The following is a 23,199-nucleotide window of genomic DNA, read 5'->3' on the forward strand; positions in this document are numbered from 1 at the left end:
CCGTACTACCCCCTCCCCGGGTACTTTCCCTTGCAACCGCAAGAGATGCTACACTTGTCGCTTTACCTCCCCCTCTCGACTCCATTCAAGGACCCAAGCAATCGTTCCAGGTGTGACAGAGGTTCACCTGCATCTCCTCCAACCTCATCTACTGCATCCGCTGTCTGTACGGAGTTTGTGGGTTTTCTCCGGGATCTCCGGTTTCCTCCCACACTCCATAGACGTACAGCTTTGTAGTCTAATTGGCTTGGTATCATTGTAAATTGCTCCTAGTGCGTGTGGGATAGCATAAGTGTAAGGGGATCGCTGGTCGGCACAGACTCGGCGGGCCGAAGGGCCTGATTTTTCAAAAAGAAAACTACAAAAAATAGTAAACACTGCCCAGTCCATCATCGGCTCTGGCCTCCCGTCCATCAAGGGGATTTATCGTAGTCGCTGCCTCAAAAAGGCTGGTAGCATCATCAAGGACCCACACCATCCTGGCCACACACTCATCTCTCCGCTACCTTCAGGTAGAAGGTACAGGAGCCTGAAGACTGCAACGTCCAGGTTCAGGAATAGCTACTTCCCCACAGCCATCTATTAAACTTGGCTCGGACAAAACTCTGAACATTAACAGCTCATTATCTGTTATTTGCACTTTATCAGTTTATTTATTCATGTGTGTATATATTTATATAATGGTATATGGACACACTATCTGTTTTGTAGTCAATGCCTACTATGTTGTGTTGTGCTGAAGCAAAGCAAGAATTTCATTGTCCTATCAGGGACACATGACAATAAACTCTCTTGACTCATGATTCCGTGCTGTATCTCTAAACTAAACCAAATGTGGGGATACCATTGAACTTGTGTGGCCAGGTGATTGCTAGTCAGCATGGATTCAGTGGGCCGAAGGGCTTGTTTCTGTGCTGCATCTATAAACTAATCTAAAATCCAAAGCTAAAATTTTCCAAGGACAGTCACATTTGGTAACAACAAAATTCGTTTTTTCCTTCAAAAATTTGTTAATTCACATTTGCTTAAATTGGACTCGTGTTCATATTATCCTCAAAAACACAACACCAGGTTGTAACTCCACAGCAAACTACATTATTAGGCTGTAACTTTTTCTTATCAATTTTTACAAAAGATCAGCCATTAATTAAAATGTTTGGCATTTGAATGGGCGGCACGGTGGCGCAGCGGTAGAGTTGCTGCCTTACAGCGCCGGAGAGCCGGGTTCGATCCCGACTACGGGCGCTGTCTGTACACAGTTTGTACGTTCTCCCCGTGACCCACGTGGGTTTACTCCCGTAGCTCCAGTTTCCTCCCACAAGCCGAACATGTACAGGTTTGTAGGTTAATTGGCTTGGTATAATCGTAAAACAATTGTCCCTGGTGCAGGATGGTGTTAGTGTGCGGGCATCGCTGGTCCTTGCGTATGCAGTGGGCCAAAGGGCCTGTTTCCGAGCTGTACCTCTTAAACTAAAGTGCAACTAAAATCTCTTGAAATCTAGTGTCGTCAGGAACATTTAATCAATACGAACGTTTTGAAGGAATAGCCTTAGCTGGGTGCTTTTTTAATCATTGCTATTTTTGGTACGTACGGGTCTATTGTGCTGTCAGCTGTTTTTCAAAGTGTTTGTCAGCTTTTCTGGTTGGTGAGTGGGAAGAAAACAAATCACCATTAACGGACCCGAAAGCTGCTGAAAACTACAAGGAAAAGGTTCCATGTGGAGGCCTTTGGCTTTTCTGCTTGTGTTGTATTTGAGATTGGCCTCCCTGATGTAGGCATCTGGAAAATATTAGACTTGTCTTGGCAGAAAAAACAGATCAATTTTTCAAGACATGGATCCCTTCACCGAATTCTTACAAGGATAGTATGGTGCAACCCAGCTTTGGATTTAAATCCAACTAGGGGTTGGGTGAGGTGGGTGGGGTGGGTGGGTGGGGGGGTCGTTAGGGTCGCTAGCAGTGTCGGAGCTGTGTACAGGGGCAGGGTATGGGTTTGGGGAAGACAAAGGCCGTGCGGGCTTGTAGGTTAATTATCTTCTGTAAGATTCCCCTTTAGATGTATGTGAGGCCTTACAAGGCCGGCACGGTGACACGCGGTTCTTTACACAGTGCATGTTTAGTTTAGGGCTACAGCACGGAAACAGGCCCTTCGGCCCACCGAGTCCACGCCGACCAGCGATCCCCGCACACTGACACCATCCTACACACACTGGGGACGGTTCACATTTATACCAAGCCAATTAGCCCACAAACCTGCACGTCTTTGGAGTGTGGGAGGAAACCAAAGATCTCGGGGAAAAGGCAGATGTCACGGGGAGAACATGCAAACTCCATACAGACAGCGCCCGTAGTCAGGATTTAACCCGGGTCTCTAGCGCTGTGAGGCAGCAACTCTACCGCTGCGACACCGTGCTGACCACGGATTGTTTACCCCTTCTATCTGGCCTTGTCTTTCCTGCTTAAATTTAGATGTCTTCACACTTCCTTCACTCATTTAAGATCATGTATGTAAATACATTTAATGTATGCAATTAGTACTTTACACATTTTCACCTCCATTAGAATCTGTAACTTATAGATCTGCAAGATTACTTAAGGGCATGTGCTCTCCCTCTCTCTCTCCCTTTCCCTCCCTTTCTCTCTCTCATTCTACCCTCTCTCTCTCCCTCCCTTTCTCCCTCTCTCCCTCTCCTCTCCCTCTCCTCCTCTCTCCCTCTCTCCTCTCTCCTCCTCTCCCTCTCTCTCTCCCTCTCCCTCTCTCTCTCTCCTCTCTCTCCTCTCTCTCTCTCCCTCTCTCCGTCTCTCCCTCTCTCTGTCTCTCCCTCCCTCCCCTCCCTCTCTCTCTCTCTCTCCCTTTAGCCTGCAGGGTTATTAAATTCATTTTGACACTAGATCTCATCAATCATGGATAGAAACTTCCTCATCCCCATAAAGTGGTGGAACATCTGTTTCTTTTATCTGCCAAGGTCACCAATAATGTTCACAGAAGGAAACTCATCAGTGGATCCACCTCCTTGGTTTATCTGGGCGTAGATTCAGCACTGCCTGCCTGTCTGACACTTTGGCCGCACTTCATCAGAGGATGCTTTTTATATGTCCGCTGTGTTCCGCAGGGACCTGTGCTGAGACCTCAGTTCTTTGTGATGTATAAACAGTATACGGGATAATGACATTCCTGGGACAATAAAATGTAATGAAAATATATAAACACGGGCGGCGCAGCGGCAGAGTTGCTGCCCTACAGCGCCAGAGACCCGAGTTCGATCCTGACGTGGGTTTTCCCCGGGTGCTCCGGTTTCCTCCCACACTCCAAAGACGTGCAGGTTTATAGGTTAACTGTGAGTGGTTTTACTGACCTGTCAGTGGCCTTGGTGTGGTTTGAAAATATAGTTTTGAAATGCTAAAGCTGTGTTGCCTTGGGTTTGGGAATGGTAAAGTTGCCATGCGTAATTAAAGTTGCCTTGCCTAATTAAAGTTGCCATGCGTAATTAAAGTTGCCTTGCCTAATTAAAGTTGCCTTGCGTAATTAAAGTTGCCTTGCCTAATTAAAGTTGCCTTGCCTAATTAAAGTTGCCTTGCCTAATTAACATTGCCTTGCCTTATATATACTTAAAAGTCTAATCTTGACCGCTTCCTGTTTGCGCTTCATATTGATTTTAGAAAAAACGCTACCACGTATGGCTGTGATTTTTGGCCATCTTACTCAGAGTTCCCCTCCACTCATCAGATGCCTAGGATTTTTCCCATCGATGAAAAATAAAAGAGATATTAGTGTTTAAAAAATGTTGAGATTCTCTCTCCTGTCAATCACGCCATGAAGGTCACGCCCCTTCTGGTGGGAGGGGGAGGGACTATAAAACCCAGAAGTGTGGGCGTGGCTCAGTCTGCAAGATGGAGGAGGGAGAGGTCATGACTCGCTGTCTTTAGTGGCCTTGTACCCTGCTTGAAATGGTATGAAACTGCACTTGAATTTGGTGGCCTTGCACCCTGCTTGAAATGGAATTTTAAGGAATAGCCGTGAGTCAACTGCCAGCCCACCAGCCGTGAGTGAGTGAGCTGCCAGCACAACGGGCTTGAGTGACTGAGCCGCCAGCTCAAGAATCCATTCGGCCCACAATCTCCATACTAGCCCTCTGGAAACCAGTCCCTTCAGCCCACAACACCCATACTAGTGCTCCAGAATGCCCCTCCCTCCCACTTGCCACCAATATTGGAATTGGTGGAGAGGTGGAATATTGCGTTGGGGGACCAGCCCTCCCGTGTGAACATGGGACCCAACAGGTCCCACTTAGTCTAGTATCTATATATATGTGTAGTAAGGAAGTGAAAATGCTGGTTAAAACCGAAGACAGACACAATGCGCTGGAATAACTCAGCGGGCCAGGCAGCATCTTTGGAGAGAAGGAATGGGTGACGTTTCGGGTTGAGACCCTTCGTTAGACTGAGAATCGGGGGAGAGGGAGAGACAGAGATAAGGAGAGGTAAGGTGTGAAAATGAGACATCAAAAGGGATGGAGGGTTTGGCTTCTCCCTGTGTTCTCCTGTGGGTTTCTCCAGGCACTCCGGTTTCCTCCCACATCCCAAAGATGTGCATGTTTGTAGGTGAATTGGCTTCTGTAAACTCAGCCTAGTCTGTGTCGGATAGTGCTAGTGTGCAGGGATTGTTGGTCGGCGCGGACTCGGTGGGCCGAAGGGCCTGTTTCCACGCCGTGTCTCTGGACTAAATGAAACCACCGACCATCCGATTGGTGTTCATAACGTCATCAGTTGTGGGTGCAGAATCAGGCCATTCGGCCCATCGCGTCTACTCCGTCATTCAATCACGGCCGATCTATCTCTCCCTACTAACCCCATTCTCCTGCCTTCTCCCCATAACCCCTGACACCCATACCAATCAAGAATCCTCCAACCTCATCTATGGCATCCGCTGCTCTAGATGTCAGCTGATCTACATCGGCGAGACCAAGCGGAGGTTGGGCGATCGTTTCGCCGAACACCTCCGCTCGGTCCGAAATAACCAACCTGACCTCCCGGTGGCTCAACACTTCAACTCCCCCTCCCACTCCGTCTCCGACCTCTCTGTCCTGGGTCTCCTCCACGGCCAGAGTGAGCAACACTGGAAATTGGAGGAACAGCACCTCATATGGGGAGTCTGCATCCTGGTGGCATGAACATTAAATTCTCACAATTTTGTTAACCCTTGCTGTCTCCTCCCCTTCCTATCTCTCCCTCAGCCCTTGGGCTCCTCCTCTTCCTTTTTCCTTTCTTCTCCCCGCCCCCCCCAGCCCACCCCACATCAGTCGGAAGAAGGGTTTCGGGCCCGAAACGTCGCCTATTTCCTTCGCTCCATAAATGCTGCTGCACCCACTGAGTTTCTCCAGCATTTTTGTGTACCAAGAATCTATCTATCTCTGCCATAAAAATATCCATTGGCTTGGCCTCCACGGCCTTCTGTGGCTAGTGGTTTTAAAACATCTCGTATTCAGAGAGTAATGAGCCATTCTCTCGTTATTTTTGTTGGCCGTGGGATTAGTTTAAGTTGCGGTGGGAAGGCAGGGCAGCCTTGGCAACAGGATAGGGGGATGTGGATGAGGCCATGACCCTGGGGTGGTCAGGTGCATCCTGTTTTACTGGGCCTCAAGGCTGCGTTGAATTTGCAACTAAGCAGTTCGCAACAAAAATAGAGAGAGCCCTTTTGCGTCCTGTTCTGCAAATGGCCCAGAATTCAGGGAAGCCAAGGTCACTATGTCTTACCACCAGTTCCCTCCCCTCTACTTTCAGTCTGAAGATGGGTCCCGACCCCAAACGTCACCCATCCAAAGATGCTGTCTGACCCGCTGAGTTACTCCAGCACTTTGTGTCTACGTCAAGTCATGTCAAGTTTATTCGTCACATACACATACGAGATGTGCAGTGAAATTAAAAGTGAAATTAATCCCACCGCTGCCATCCTTGTTTTAGGAAAGGCGACAGATAGCACAATGGGCTAAGAGTTCGGCTGGCGACCAGAAGGTAGCCGGTTCAAATCCCGCTTGGAGTGCATACTGTCGTTGTGTCCTTGGGCAAGACACTTCACCCACCTTTGCCTGTAATGGAATGTAATTACGGCGGCAGGCGCGGGCACACCGCGACGCCCTGTGTCTCCCTTTCAAGGGAGATGCTAAAAATGCATTTCGTTGTCTCTGTACTGTACACTGACAATGACAATAAATTGAATCATTTCATTTCATTTCATTTCATTTCAAAAGTGGCAATGCTTGCGGAATGTGCAAAAAAAAACTCCCAAAAAAACAGAATGGAACAGAAACACATAATCACATATTGCATATTTGTGGGAGAAAAAAAAGAAAAAAAGAGCAATTTTAAAAAGACACCACACAACAGTAAATTGGTTCAGTAAAGTTAGTCCCTGGTGAGATAGGAGTTTACAGTCCTAATGGCCTCTGGGAAGAAACTCCTTCTCATCCTCTCTGTTCCCACAGCATGGCAACGGAGGGCGTTTGCCTCCGTTATGTAGAAACATAGACATAGAAACATAGAAAATAGGTGCATGAGTAGACCATTCGGCCCTTCGAGCCTGCACCGTCATTCAATATGATCATGGCTGATCATCCAACTCAGTATCCTGTACCTGCCTTCTCTCCATACCCCCTGATCCCTTTAGCCACAAGGGCCACATCTAACTCCCTTTTAAATATAGCCAATGAACTGGCCTCAACTACCTTCTGTGGCAGAGAATTCCACAGATTCACCAGTCTCTGTGTGAAAAATGTTTTTCTCATCTCGGTCCTAAAAGATTTCCCCCTTATCCTTAAACTGTGACCCTTTGTTCTGGACTTCCCCAACATCGGGAACAATCTTCCTGCATCTAGCCTGTCCAACCCCTTAGAATTTTGTAAGTTTCTGTAAGATCCCCTCTCAGTCTTCTAAATTCTAGCGCGTACAAGCCGAGTCTATCCAGTCTTTCTTCATATGAAAGTCCTGACATCCCAGGAATCAGTCTGGTGAACCTTCTCTGTACTCCCTCTATGGCAAGAATGTCTATTCTCAGATTAGGAGACCAAAACTGTACGCAATACTCCAGGTGTGGTCTCACCAAGACCCTGTACAACTGCAGCAGAACCTCCCTGCTCCTATACGTGAATACTCATGATCTTGTTGGCTCTGGAGTTGTACCTTCTGATGTATAGTTCCTGCAGGGGGAGGCAAGTGTAGTTCCCATAGTGCGTTTGGCCGAACGCACTACTCTCTGCAGAGCCTTCTTGTCCTGGGCAGAGCAGTTCCCAAACCAATTCGTGATGTTTCCGGACAAGATGCTTTCCACAGCCGCTGAGTAGAAGCTCTGGAGGATCCTCTGAGACACTCTGAATTTCCTCAATTACCTGAGGTGGTAAAGGCACTGCCTTGCCTTACTCACCAGTGCTGTGGCGTGTGATGTCCACGTCAGATCCTCAGAGATGTGGACTCCCAGGTATTTAAGGCTTTAAAACGTAAACCAGCACCTGCGGTTCTTGCATTTTTTTGTTGTACATCTTTCATTCACATGTTCTATCTCTCTGTATATATCTCATTTCCCTTTTTCATGACTCTCAGTCTGAAGAAGGGTCTCGACCCGAAACATCACCCATTCCTTCTCTCCAGTGATGCTGTCTGGCCCGCTGAGTTACTCCAGCATTTTGTGTCTATCTCTGGTGTAAACCGACATTTGCAGTTCCTTCCAAAACATTATTTTGAAGCTGCTTTGATGGAGCAATTTTAATAATTAAAATCCATCATAGACATTAGATGCTGAAGTTGCCAATAATGCAGCAAATGATGGACAGAAATATTATTGGACTCATTTCCATATACTGCGATGTACCTTGGTGTTTTTAGTGACTGACTGAGGGAGACATGTTTCAGAAAGAAACTACAGATGCTGGAAATATCGAAGGTAGACAAAAAATGCTGGAGTATCTCAGCGGGACAGGCAGCATCCATGGAGAGAAGGAATAGGCGACGTTTCGGGTCGAGACCCTTCTTCAGACTGATGTCGGGTGGGGGGGGGCGAGGGGGGGAGTAAGTTTCACTGAGGGGGGGGGGGGATCTAATTGATACTTAACAAATAGTGAAAGGCCTGGATAGAGTGCATGTGGAGAGGATGTTTCCACTAGCGGGAGAGTCTAGGACCAGAGGGCTCAGCCTCAGAATTAAAGGATGTACCTTTAGAAAGTAGATGAGAAGGAATGTCTTTATTCAGGGATTGTAGAATCTGTGGAATTCTTTGCCACAGACGGCTGTGGAGGCCAAGTCAATGGATAGAGGCAGAGATAGATAGATTCTTGATTAGTACGGGTGTCAGAGGTTATGGGGAGAAGGCAGGAGAATGTGGTAAGGATATATCAGCCATGATTGAATGGCGGAGTAGACTTGATGGGCCGATTGGCCTTATTGTGCTCCTACAACTAACAAACTTATGAAGACTCTATTGAGGTTTTAGTTACACCCCATTCAACAAGGGATAAGATTTTCCTGTTGTTATTAAAGTGATCTGAACTCATCAGTTCATTGATTATCCTGGAGTGCACCAGTATAGATTTTAGTTTAGAGATACAGTGCGGAATCAGGCCCTTTGGCCCGTCGAGTCCACACTGACCAGCCATCCCCGCGCACTAACACTATCCTACACTCACCAGGGACAATTTACATTCATAACAAGCCAATTAACCTACAAATCTGTACGTCTTTGGAGCGGGGGAGGAAACCGAATATCTCGGAGAAAAGCCACGCAGGTCACGGGGAGAACGTGCAAACTCCATACGGACAAGCAGTCGCGGTCAGGATCGAACCCGGGTCTGTGGCGCTGTAAGGCAGCAACTCTACCGCTGCGCCACCGTGCTGCCCAATTTCCTGCCTATCGTTCTAATGAAGGGATAAAATAAAGCTATTGGTGGCAAAGGAAAATTAAAATTCCCAGTGGATGTCATTACCAGGGACATCTATTTGTTTACGACTGGATTAGTGAGTTAACCACGCAGGAATGGCCACAAACATAGACTGACTGTGGGATGTGAAGCTGGCTGGCTCACATCTCAGCGAGTAAACACACACAACAAATGTGTATCGTTCTACATTGGTAATTAAAGGGTAACATTAGGCTCATGCTGTGAGCTTAGAGCAACAAATACTAAACTAACAAATAAGGAATAATGATGTTCTGAGACTGAGGGGTGGCTCGGAGCTGCTGCCTCTCCATGCCAGAGGCCCGGGTGCGATCCTGACCTCAGGTGCTGCTTATGTGGAGTTTGCACGTTCCCTCCGTGAGCGTATAGGTTTCCTCCAGGTCATAGCTGTGGATTACCAGCCGCCACTGACCAAGATGCCCTATCTACACTCGTCCTACCTGCCTGCATTTGGCCCTATCCCCCTCAAAACCTTTCCTATCCATGTACCAATGTCTTTTAAATATTGTTATTGCACCGACCTCAACTATCTCCTCTCGAAGCTCATTCCATATCCCCACCACCATCGGTGTGGGAAGGTTTGCTCTCAACTTCCTATTAAATCTTCCCTCTCTCACTTTAAGCCTACTGTATGTCCCCTGGTTCCTGATTCAATAGACAATAGACAATAGGTGCAGGAGTAGGCCATTTGGTAGGTACATTCAATGTACATCCCCAATCACTACCTCGTTCCCGCCTCCTCCCCATATCCCCTGACCTGCCTCCATCGCCCTCTGAGGCAGAGAATTCCACAGACTCGCCACTCTCTGTGAGAAAAAGTGTTTCCTCGTCTCTGTTCTAAATGGCTTACTCCTTATTCTTAAAATAGATTCACCTACTCCGGGTAAAAATCTGTGCACCTACCCTGTTTCTTCCCCTCGTGATCTTATACAGCTCTATAAAGATCATCCCTCATCCTCCAGCTCTCCAAGACGTAGAGTCCTAGCCTGCCCAACGTCTCCCTGTAGCTCGGGCCTTGCAAACATGGTCTAGAAGTTGGGAGTTCATGTTACAGCTGTACAAGGCTTTGATGAGGCCGCATAGAAAATATTGTGTTTAGTTTTGGTCCCCATGTTAAAGGAAACACGTCATTAAGCTGAGAAGGGAGCAGAAAATATTTACGAGGATGTTGCCAGGGCTTGAGGGCCTGAGCTATAGGGAGGGGTTGAGCAGGCTAGGGCATGAGGAGTGATCTTATAGAGGTGTATAAAAGCATGAGAAAAATATATAAAGTAAATGCACACAGTCTCTTGCCCAGAGTAAGGGAATTGAGAACCAGAGGACATTGGTTTAAAGTGATGGGGGAAAGATTTAATAGGAACCTGAGGGGGAAATGGTTTTACACAAAGGGTGGGGGGTGTATGGAACGAGCTGCTGGAGGAGGTAGTTGAGGCAGGGACCATCACAATGTTTAAACATAGAAACATAGAAACATAGAAATTAGGTGCAGGAGTAGGCCATTCGGCCCTTCGAGCCTGCACCGCCATTCAATATGATCATGGCTGATCATCCAACTCAGTATCCCGTACCTGCCTTCTCTCCATACCCCCTGATCCCCTTAACCACAAGGGCCACATCTAACTCCCTCTTAAATATAGCCAATGAATTGGCCTCAACTACCCTCTGTGGCAGAGAGTTCCAGAGATTCACCACTCTCTGTGTGGCCTTAAGAAACATTTAGACAAGTATTTCGACAGGACAGGTTTAGAGGGATGTGGGCCAAATACAGGCAGGTGGGACATGTAGGTCAGCGTGGGCAAGTTGGGCCAAGGAGCCTGTTTCCACGTTGTATGATTCTAAGACTCCATAACGTCCTCATTAAAAAAAAACGGGTGCTCTGGTTTCCTCCCACATCTCAAAGACGTGTGGGTTGTGGACAAGTCTGTAAATGTCGGGAGTGAATGTAAAGGTGGGATAACATAGATCCTGTGTGAATGGGTGATCTAGTTTGGAGCAGTTATGTGATTCCATGGATCTGCATCAAACCCGGAATTGGCGGCCCTGCCCTGCAGCTGCAGCTCGCCTGCAGTCTGTCTGTCTTTCTTTTGGCCTGTTTTAGTTTATTCAGTTTATTTTATTTGTGTATGTGTGGGGGGGAGGGGGAGAAACCTGTTTTTAGTCCCCTCCTTCGGGAGGGTGTGACCTTTTCTTGTCATATCCCCCGTCTCCGTCTCCGTCTCCGTCTGCGCTGAACCCTAATCGCGGAGCTGGCGGCCTCCAACTGGAACCGACCTCGAGGCTCCGGAGGCAGAGCCAGGACTCACCAACGCGGAAATTGTGACTTGTGTGTAGGTTACAACTAGTGTGCGGGGATCGCTGGCCAGCATGGACTCGGTGGGCTGAAGGGCCTGTTTCCACGCTGTGTCTCTAAACTAAACTAAACTAAATCAAACCAAACACTCAGGAGGTCAGGCAGCATCTGTGGGAAGGAGAAGGCGATTGATGTTTCACATCAGAGATCCTTCATCAGAACTGTTGTGATAGTTGGGTGTCTGAGCTGAAACATTTACTCTGCTTCCCTTCCCACCGATGCTGCCTGACCAGCTGAGTGTTTACAGCATGAGCTGTTCTCCTTTCGTTTTGTAACAGGTTGGCTCCATCAAGTTCACGAGACAACAGCTTAGTCAGGGTGGGTCAGGGCTCAGACCGCTGAGGTGAATGGTCCCCACACAAACAGTGTCAGCAGGAGCAACAAGGCAAGCATTGACTCAGCGAGCGCTGCTGATTAATCCACTACAGCAAAGTTATAGAGTCTTATAGAGTGGGAACAGGCTCTTTGGCCCAACCAGCCAACATGTCCCATCTACACCAGTCCCACCTGCCTGCAGTTGGCCCATCTATCTATACCATTATTAAAACTCTCATCTTGTCCTCTTCCGTTGTTTTTTAATTTGCGCAAACACGGTACCTTATATCACTATGATTTTTTGCCACCTTACTCACCGTTCTCCTCGGCTCCAAGCGCACTAAGTTTTGTTCCGATCGGTGGAATATTACAAAAGTTACGAAGGTTTAAAATAATCGTGAGATCAGCACCATAAAAGGACTGGACAAGGACTGGTGCAGGAAACATGTTCCCAATGTTGGGGGGAGTCCAGAACCGGGGGCCACAGTCTAAGAATAAAGGGGTGGCCATTTAAAACCGAGATGAGATAAAACGTTTTCACCCAGAGAGTTGTCAATTTGCGGAATTCTCTACAACAGAGGGCAGTGGAGGCCAATTCACTGGATGAATTTAAAAGAGAGTTTGATAGAGCTCTGGGGGCTAGTGGAGTCAAGGGATATGGGGAGAAGGCAGGCACGGGGTACTGATTGTGGATGATCAGCCATGATCACAATGAATGGCGGCGCAGGCTCGAAGGGCCAAATGGCCACCTCCTGCACCTATTTTCTATGTTTAATCTTGGCTGATCTATCTCTCCCTCTCAACCCCATTCTCCTGCCTTCTCCCCATAGACCCTGGCACCCGCATGAATCAAGAATCTATCAATCACTGCCTTAAAAATGCCCAATGACAGCTGTTTGTGGCAATGAATTCCACAGATTCACATGGGGTGAGATGAGGAGTGAAGTGTGAAGGGGGGGGGGGGGGGGGTTATGTGGGTGGAAGGGGTCTGGGGTGTTTGGAAAAGAGGGGAAATGGAGGGAACCAGGGTGGCGAGGGGGACACGAAAGGTGGGGCATTACTTAAAACTGGAGGTTACACAAAAAAGCTGGAGAAACTCAGCGGGTGCAGCAGCATCTATGGAGCGAAGGAAATAGGCAACGTTTCGTCCCGAAACGTTGCCTATTTCCTTCGCTCCATAGATGCTGCTGCACCCGCTGAGTTTCTCCAGCTTTTTTGTGTAACCTTCGATTCTCCAGCATCTGCAGTTCCCTCTTAAACACTTAAACTGGAGATGGCTATGTTCATACCGGTAGTTACTTGAAGTTACCACAGGGAGGCGCTCCAAGACCTTGTGTGGAAATATTGGCCCAGTGTGACCTTTTTTTGCTGCTTTCCAGTGTAAAACTGCGGAAAAGTCTTCACCCCACACAACCCCCTTCCCTTTGATGACCCTGAGCAGTGGCATTTTGCTCTTTCCCTTGTTGTCTGTTGAGACTTCTTATAAAGGGCTTCGTTTAGTTTAGTTTAGTTTAGAGATACAGCGCGGAAACAGGCCCTTCGGCCCGTCTGGTCGCCAACCAGCGATCCCCGCACACTAACCGGCCTGTCCCACTTAGGCGACTCTTTACCCCTCCTTCTCATTCATGGCCCCATCATCGGTTCATGATTTGGATGGGGCCCCCGGGCCAAAACTCCTCAGCTGGCCCAGCCGGCTGGGCTCTGTGTACAGTCCAGCACCCGGGCCAATTCATCATTCACCCAGCCATGGCCGAGGCGGTCAATGAACTGGCGTCGGTAATTTGTCCCTTAATTTGACCTTTACTCCCTTATTTGGGAGTGGGAATGTTGGCAACCCTAGTGACTGCTGCTGAATGGGAGCACTGCAAACTATACTTCTGCAAGGGGTCCAGGACAAGGGGTCACAGCTTAAGGATAAAGGGGAAATCCTTTAAAACCGAGATGAGAAGAACTTTTTTCACACACAGAGAGTGGTGAATCTCTGGAACTCTCTGCCACAGAGGGTAGTCGAGGCCAGTTCATTGGCTATATTTAAGAGGGAGTTAGATGTGGCCCTTGTGGCTAAGGGGATCAGGGGGTATGGAGAGAAGGCAGGTACGGGATACTGAGTTGGATGGTCAGCCATGATCATATTGAATGGCGGTGCAGGCTCGAAGGGCCGAATGGCCTACTCCTGCACCTAATTTCTATGTTTCTATGTTTCTATGTTTCTATGCAAGTTGAAACTGAATCACGGGCTCGACAGCAGCAGCTGCACATGACTAACTGTTGATGATGTGTGTGTGTGTGTGTGTGTGGTAATATCACTGTCGGTATCTACAAGGTGTCACATCATCTATTTTCAATCTGTACCTGACACTGGCCCAGCTGTCGTATTGTTATGACCTAACTCAGATGCTCCAGGGCCACCCACCGGTTTTCCCGGCTCCCTTGGCTCCAGAGCCGTGCCGGATTCTCCGCTTTGCCGGACTGACGGCTGGTCACGGCCTCCGCGAGGAGTCCAACGTTTCGCCGTGGAAGTCGGGGCGATGGGAATCTGGAGGATCTGCCGGCTCCGCCCCGGCCCAGAGTTCCAGAGCCCTGGCTGCGGGAAGATCTCGTTCACCCGTTCCTTCCCTCCAGAGATGCTGCCTGTCCCATCCGGGGACAGTAATGCTGAGTTACTCCAGCATTTAGACAATAGACAATAGACAATAGGTTCAGGAGTAGGCCATTCGGCCCTTTGAGCCAGCACCGCCATTCAATGTGATCATGGCTGATCATCCCCAATCAGTACCCCGTTCCTGCCTTCTCCCCATATCCCCTGCCTCCGCTATTTTTAAGAGCCCTATCTAGCTCTCTCTTGAAAACACCCAGAGAACCTGCCTCCACCGCCCTCTGAGGCAGAGAATTCCACAGACTCGCCAATCTCTGCGAGAAAAAGTGTTTCCTCGTCTCCGTTCTAAATGGCTTACTCCTTATTCTTAAACTGTGTGGCCCCTGGTTCTGGACTCCCCCAACATCGGGAACATGTTTCCTGCCTCTAGTGTGTCCAAGCCGTTAACAATCTTATATGTTTCAATGAGATAACCTCTCATCCTTCTAAACTCCAGAGTGTACAAGCCCAGCTGCTCCATTCTCTCAGCATTTGACAGTCCCGCCAACCCGGGAATTAAAATCGTAATTTTTAAGAGTCTCTTAAGGTCGAGTTCGGACTGTAAGGAGAAACTGAATCCAGTCACTGGCATTTCAATAACTGATGCATGGTTTTGTGATTAACAAAATAAACAGAGGTGACATGTTTTTATCAACAAGACGATCAGATATAGAATGTGGAGTGTGGAATATTTTGCCACAGACGGCTGTGGAGGCCAAGTTATTGGGTATTTTCTTTAACGTAGATCAGTCAATCTTGCGTTCACACTAGTTCGACATTAAACCACATTAGCATCCGCTCCCTACACACTAGGGGGCAGTTTACAGACACCAGTTTCTCTACGAACCCGCACGTCTTGCAGTCACGGAGAGAACGTGCAAACTCGACATAGACAGCACCCGAGGCCGGGATCGAACCCGCTGTGAGGCAACAACTCTACTCGCTGCACCGATGGGATGTGGAGACAGTATCATTTCTTCTGAAATTCTGTTTAAAGATGAGTGAAGGAGACTTTGACACCCAAGCATCTAAATTTAGGATTGCAGAATGAATGACGAAAACTAAAACGCTATGATCAATGGAGGCTGGAGTTTTCCAGCTACCTGCAAGTCAACCTTGAGTTTAAAAGACACAAATGCAAATGTCAGGTTGAAGGTGGGCAGTAACCAAAGTTTAGTCTAGTTTAGTTTAGAGATACAGCGTGGAAACTGGCCCTTCGGCCCACTGAGTCAATAGACAATAGACAATAGGTGCAGGAGTAGGCCATTTGGCCCTTTGAGCCAGCACCGCCATTCAATGTGATCATGGCTGATCATCCCCAATCAGTACCCCTTTCCTGCCTTCTCCCCATATCCCCTGACTCCGCTATTTTTAAGAGCCCTATCCAGCTCTCTCTTGAAAGCATTCAGAGAACCTGCCTCCACCGCCCTCTGAGGCAGAGAATTCCACAGATTCACCACTCTCTGTGAGAAAAAGTGTTTCCTCGTCTCCGTTGTAAATGGCTTGAATTCCACAGACTCACAACTCTCTGTGAGAAAAAGTGTTTCCTCGTCTCCGTTCTAAATGGCTTACCCCTTATTCTTAAACTGTGGCCCCTGGTTCTGGACTCCCCCAAGATCGGGAACATGTTTCCTGCCTCTAGCGTGTCCAAGCCCTTAACAATCTTATATGTTTCAATAAGATTCGGGCCGAAACGTTGCCTATTTCCTTCACTCCATAGATGCTGCCGCACCCGCTGAGTTTCTCCAGCAATTTTGTCTACCTTCATGCTTCGCTTGAGCAGCTTACAGCCCTGTGGTTTGACCCTTGATTTCTCTAACATCAAGTAGCTCTTGCATTCCCTCTCTCTCTCTCTCTCTCTCTCTCTCTCTCTCTCTGTCCCTCTCCCACCCTAGTCATCGTACTAGTTTCACTGTCGTCTTGCTGAGTTTCACTGTTTGTTTCAACTCGTTGTCACGATCCACACGGCCCACAATGGACCATTGTGGGCTCCACTTTCCCTTGATCATTGTTGCCGGCTTCGATCATTTATATCTTTCCTTCATTTGCTCGATGTTCCTTTTCATATCTTTCATTTCCCTTTCCCCCTGACTCTCGGTCTGAAGAAGGGTCTCGACCCGAAACGCCACCTATTCCTTTCCTCCAGAGATGCTGCCTGTCCCGCTGAGTCACTCCAGCAGTTCGTGTCTGCCTTCGGTGTAAACCAGCATCTGCTGTTCCTTCCCACACGTAAAATGTCACGGGCCTAGTTTCGCAATAGACCAGCAAGCAGTCATAAGAGGAAGGCTGTGGGTTAGTCAGCATGAAACATTTATATTTCTGATATACTAACCAACCTTTGTGAATTATTTCGACAGCTTTCCCAGCCAGGAGGACTGTTTGCTTTAGGAGAACTGTGTATTTGTTTACCTCGATTAACATTTACATGGAAAAATATGTATGTAGCTTTGGGACATAAAAGGGCCAGTCCCACTTACGTGTCCTTGGCACGCAAATTACGTGACCTCGTGGTCGCGTTGAGACGCACGGGCATCGTATGGCTGCGCGGGGCCGGTCCCGCTGAGAAGCGCGGAGGGGTATGTAGTTTTGCGCGACATCGCGCGGGGCTCCGAAATTTTGGTAGCGAACAAAATCTTTCCGCGCCAACGGCCTGCCGCGTAACTGGCAGGTAGGGGGCAGCACTGTGGCGCAGCGGTAGAGTTGCTGCCTCACATCGCCCGAGACCCGGGGTCCCATCCCGACCACGGGCGCGCATGTCTGTACCCAGCTTGTACGCTTTCCCCCGTGACCTGCGCGGGTTTTCTCCGGTATCTCCGGTTTCCTCCCACACTCCAAAGACGTACGGGTTTGTAGGTTAATTGGCTTCGGTATACATGTAAACTGTCCCTAGTGGTGTGTGCAGGGTTGTGTACATGAGCGGCGTTCGCTGGTCGGCCGGCGCTGACTCGGTGGGCCTGGTTTTTTTTGCGCGCTGTATCTCTAAAACTAAACAAAACTGAATTTGGAAGAGTTGAATTTGCAGCATGGCCAAAAATAGTCACACCTGCTGTTCTTATCTCTGAGGTTGACAAAAGTGCTGGAGAAACTCAGCGGGTGCGGCAGCATCTATGGAGCGAAGGAAATAGGCAACGTTTCGGGACGAAACGTTGCCTATTTCCTTCGCTCCTGCTGCCGCACCCGCTGAGTTTCTCCAGCACTTTTGTCTACCTTCGATTTTCCAGCACCTGCAGTTCCTTCTAGAACGTTCTTATCTCTGAGCTTTGTTCCAACCATCTGCCTTTCAAACACCCCCCCCCCCCCCTCCCCCCCCCCTCGCCTATGGCGACTTTGGCAACTTTGTCAATTTTAGGTAATATCACACCTTGTTTTTTATTCCCTTCTTTTGCCGCAAACCTTTCTCTTTCCCGACTCTTGTTGTACATCCATTCTCCTGCCGACCACCTCCTTGTCACCTTCCACCTCTACCCCCTCCCCCCCTCCCCCCCCCCCCCCCCCCCCCCCCCCCCCCCCCCCCCCCCCCACTGGCTTCACTGCCCCTCCCTCCTACTCACCTCCATCTTACATAGAAACATTAAAAAAAATAGATGCAGGAGGAGGCCATTCGGCCCTTCGAGCCAGCATCCCCATTCAATATGATCATACAAAATCAGAACCCCGTTCCTCCTTTCTCCCCGTATCCCTTGATGTTGTCTCCACTTGGTCTAGTTCCCCTCTTTTATAATCCTTTTGTCTCACTTTAATCCCTCGCCTTTGTCCATCCATCTGCAATCAATCGACCCCCCCCCCCCCCCCCCCCCCCCCCCCCCGTCCACCTGTATCCACCTATCACTTGCCCAATCTTGTGCCGGTCCCACCTCTCTTCCAGCTTTCATCCCCCTATTGCAATCATAAGATCGTAAGTGATTGGAGTAGAATTAGGCCATTCGGCCCATCAAGTCTGCTTCGCCATTCAATCATGGCTGATCTATCTATCTCTCGCTACTAACCCCATTCTCCAGCCTTCTCCCCATAACCCCTGACACCTGAACCAATCAATCTGTCGAAGGGTCCCGAGTCATTTATAGCAGAGACATTTTATAGCGGAGATTTAAATTTTTTAAAATTTTTGTGCGCACATAAATTTTCTTTGTGCGCTAGTTGCAGTTGCAAAACGTGTGTGAGCGCGCGCGCGCACACGCCCAGACACAGCTTAGCGGGAACATTGGTGCCAACCCAAAGTGAAAACCTATCCATGTCGGGGGGAATAGACCAAAACTGCACACTATACCCCAAATGCAACCTGCTCAAAGTCCTACAAAGCTATTTCCATGCTGCATCACTCCATGACACAATTTGCCTTTGACGAATACCCACTGCCTTCCTAACTCATTCTACTCCAAGTCCACGTAATTGTGTTTCTCCTTTATTATTGCTTGGTTTGCAGTTGCATGTGAAACGTCTTTATACTCAGTTGCAAATGGGAATGTTAAAAGTGCCATTTGTCAGCCATAACTAACCACGAGTGTCGTAACTAATCTTGGACCCATTAGTAACAGGTAACTGTGGAGTAACAAGAGTGACTGATCACTTTTCTCCCTTTCCAAAAAAAAGTGATGAATTAGATCTCATTAGAATGACTATCAGGGGGCAGGAAATCATCTTTTTTTTGCTTGGCAGCGGTTGTACAGAATCTCCAAGCTTCTACTTTAATAAGTTGGGCTGGAGTCAACGCTTGACTTAGTTTAGTTTAGTTTAGAGACACCGCATGGAAACAGGCCCTTCGGCCCTCCGGGTCCGCGCCGACCAGCGATCCCCGCACACTCGCTCTACCCCACACACTAGGGGCAAATAATCTACAACCCTGTATGCCTTGGGAGTGTGGGAGGAATCCGGAGCACCCGGAGAAAACCCACGGGGTCACGGGGAGAACGTGTAAACTCTGTATGGACAGCAACTGTGGTCGGGATGTATCCCGGGTCTCTGGCGCTGTGAGGCAGTGATTCCACCTCTGCGCCACTTATCGCCGTGGAGCATCCCTGCGGACGGCACGGTGGTGCAGCGGGTAGAGCAGCTGCCTTCCAGTACCAAAGACCCGTGTAAGGATGGCCATTATCGAACATGGGTCTCTGGCGCTGTAAGGCAGCAACTCTACCGCTGCACCATCACGGATGGCTGGGTAACCCACACGAACAAAAACCTCTCAGTGTATCTTGGTAACCGTAATAAATCAATACTAATATCAATAACATCCTTCCACGGATCACTCCCTTGTCTTGTGAAGGAAAATTACTTTCTGATTAGCAATGAGGTTGGCTTGTGTTTAGCTTTAGCTCAAATGAAAGCAAACTAATTGAGTCTGATGGCTTTTTAATTTAGCATTTACTTCCAGTCAAGGAGATCAGGAGTGTGCAGTCAGACGTGTATCTCCATGGTAGAAGTGTTTGTTGCTTGCTTGCTATCTTCATAGGTTACGTGCAAATTCAACTACAATTCACAGCAAACGCTTGTTTGTCTTTGCAGGTTTCTGGACAACGTCCAAATCATAATTGACGGCAACTAAAACAGAATAAATGTCATCTGTGACCGAAACCAGGCTGTTCTCATTTTAAAATTAAATCATAGAAGCAAACAGCAGCATTAAAGTGATTAGGTGGGCTCAGAATAGCATGCGTGCGCGCTAGTATCATTACACTGGCCATGGAGGGAAAGATTAAAATAGATTTGTTGCAGAAACGGTTCCATCTGAAGCAAAGGAACAATATGATGCCAATGTTACCTCAGAGATGCTGCCTGACACGCTGACTTACTCCAGCACTCTATCTTCAATACTAATTGGAAGTGGCATTGAAAAGTTGTCAGTTTTTGGGGCGGCACGGTGGCGCAGCGGTAGAGTCGCTGCCTCACAGCGCCAGGGTCCCGGGTTCGATCCCGACTAGGGGCACTGTCTGTACGGAGTTTGTACTTTCTCCCAGGTGCTCCGGTTTCCTCCCCGTGACCTGTATGTTCTCCCCGTGACCTGCGTGGGTTTTATGCAGGACCTCCGGTTTCCTCCCACCCTCCAAAGGCGTACAGGTTTGCAGGTTAATTGCCTTCTGCAAAATTGTATATTGTATGGTGTTCCTAATATTCATAAGTTCACAAGTTCTAGGAGCAGAATTAGGCCATTTGGCCCATGGAGACTGCTCCACCATTGTAGTTTACACCCCAGCTGTATGAACATTGACTTCTCCAATTTCAGGTAGTCCTTGCTTTCTCCCTCCTTCCCCTCCCCTTCCCAGCTCTCCCACAGCCCACTGTCTCTGGCTTTTCCTTTCTTCTTCCCGCCCCCCCCTCCCCACATCAGTTGGAAGAAGTGTCTCGACCCGAAACGCCACCTATTCCTTCGCGACACAGAAACTGCCTCACCCGCTGATTTCTTCGCATTTTTCTGCCTTCGATTCTGCTGCATCTGCAGTTTCTGTGGATGGCTGATTATCTTTCGCTGCAATCCCGGCATGGCCACAGTGACGCCCGCCGAATCACGGCCTCTTCAACCACGCCTGGATCCATCTTGGCCTCCACAGCCTTCTGTGACCCAGACGGTGTGTGTAGATGGGGTAACCGCTGGTCGGCATGGACACAGTGGGCCGAAGGGCCTCTTTCCACGCTGAATCTCTAAAGCCTAAATGAGCAACTGCACCGCTCTGTTCAATTAAAATTCCCTCAACCCCCCTCCTCAAACCTCTCCACCAATTTGACTGCTTTACTCTCTATTCTCTCCATGGAGTTTATCCTCCAAATGTACAGTACATGGTGCGCTCCACTAGATGGAACCATTTGTGTTTCTAGGTAACTGGGCCCTGGGCTCAACGGTTGTCACGGTAACCAGACTCACTCACGCTATTCTTGGTGGACGGGATGGAACGTTCTTTTGATGATCCTTGCTCTGGATTTATTGACTTTACCGCTCGGGCAGAGGAGAATTCCTCGCATCTCATACGTCCGACCTCAAATAAGAGGATTAAGAATGTCTTGAAGGTTTTTATCGTGTTCAAATAATGTCATTCCTGCACAGGAGAACTCCCTTGGAACAATTCCCCTTTGCTCTGCTCTGTTCAGCTGCCAGTTGACTTGAACAGTGCGTAAAATCATGAGAGGAATAGATCGGGTAGATGCGCAGAGTCTCTTGCCCAAAGTAGGGGAATCGAGGACTAGGGGGTGTAGATTTAAGGTGAAGGGGAAAAGATTTGAACAGGTATCTGAGGGGTAACTTTTTCACACAAAGGGTGGTGGGTTTATGGAACGAGCTGCCAGGGAAGGTAGTTGAGGTGGGACTATCCCACGAGCTGCCAAGAAGCAGTTAGACAGTACATGGATAGGTTTATCCCATAGTTTAAGAAGCAGGATACGGGACAAACGCATGGATAGGACAGGGACTAGGTAGCTGGGACACGCAGGCAGTGGGGCTAGCTGTTTAACGGGACTGTGTGGCCAGTGTGGGCATCCTCTATGACTCACAGGGGGCCCTGTTTGGCACAGTTTGCGGGTGGCCAGTCTATGCAAGCTGGAACGAAACGCCTGTTTCCACACTGTATCACTCTATGACTCTATGCCCGTACGCTGTCGGCGCGCCGTTTGCGTGTCATTAGAGCGCCGCACCACGTGACCACCCGGGTATAAAGCGCGCATAGTTTTGAAAATTTTTTCACTGGAAAAATCCTTGCCACAGAGATCAAACTAGGCACGAACAACATCGCAAATGAAGCAGGGCCCTCAAGACTACTTGGCGCGCGACTGTCGTACTGCGAGACGATTTTCGCTCGCTCGACAGTCACGCGCAAATGATACCCAAGTGGGACAGGCCCTTTAGGGTTTAGAATCCTAAATGCATTATTCGTACAAATGTACATGGATGGGAAAGGGTATCTGCATCGCACACCACCCGTTGCAGAAACATGTTAAAAATCAGACACGAAATGCCTGAGTAACTCAGCGGGACAGGCAGCATCTCTGGAGACAAGGAATGGGTGACGTTTCGGGTCGAGACCCTTCCTTCTCTCCAGAGATGTTGCCCATCCCGGTGAGTTACTCCAGCATTTAGTGTCTACTCCTGGCATTAACCAGCATCTGCAGTTCTTTTTACATTATTGTGTGAAAAGTTGAGTTGGCATCTGGTAATCTTCTTGCGTCAAGCAAAGTAACAAGTTTTATTTGATTCCCCTCATCCACAGACAACTACTCGGGTACCACCTTGCCAACTTTGTGTCTTGGCCCCGGGCTGTAAAGAAAACCCGAGATTTCTTTCCTCCATCACTCCTGCCTTGCATGGTTCCTGTGACTTTGTAGAGTGTATGGGGGGGGGGGCAGGTTGTTCAGATGCCCACACAGGCAACCAAGGGAGGTGGTGTCACAGCGTTGGATGAGAGGGGAGGGGGGCACGCTGTGGGCGTGAGGTGACAGTACCTGGAAAGGCTTTGCCCCGTTCCCCATCCCTTCATCAGCATCGATGCCTCTGCCAGCAGCACCGCACTCCCACCAGCCCACGCTGCCAGCCTCAAACTAAGGCATCTGTCATCCTGCTTAAAGTGCCAATTGTTGGGTCAAAGCTTGCCGAGATTCGTCTGGTTGCTGCAATTCATGCTCCACGGCGCTGGCTCATTCTCGCCGGCTCCTTGCAATGTGTTGTGTTGTTAACCCGTCTGGTCAGAGCCATCTCTACACGTTACACAAACTGGAAGGAAAGGTGGCTTCCCACCCCATCTCTCTGCTTGTGTCTTCAGATTGTCTCAGTATGCTTGGCGTGCAAATAAATATTTTTCAAGTGTAACAATGCTGGAGAAACTCAGCGGGTGGGGCAGCATCTATGGAGCGAAGGAAGGGTCCCGACCCGAATCATCGCCCAGTTCTTCTTCTGCCTTTTGTGGCAGATAATTCCACAGATTCACAACTCTCTGGGTGAAGCCTTTTTTCCTCATCTCAGTCCTAAATGGCCTACCCCT

Source organism: Leucoraja erinacea, chromosome 19 (assembly GCF_028641065.1).
Source record: "Leucoraja erinacea ecotype New England chromosome 19, Leri_hhj_1, whole genome shotgun sequence".
Classification (NCBI taxonomy): domain Eukaryota; kingdom Metazoa; phylum Chordata; class Chondrichthyes; order Rajiformes; family Rajidae; genus Leucoraja; species Leucoraja erinaceus.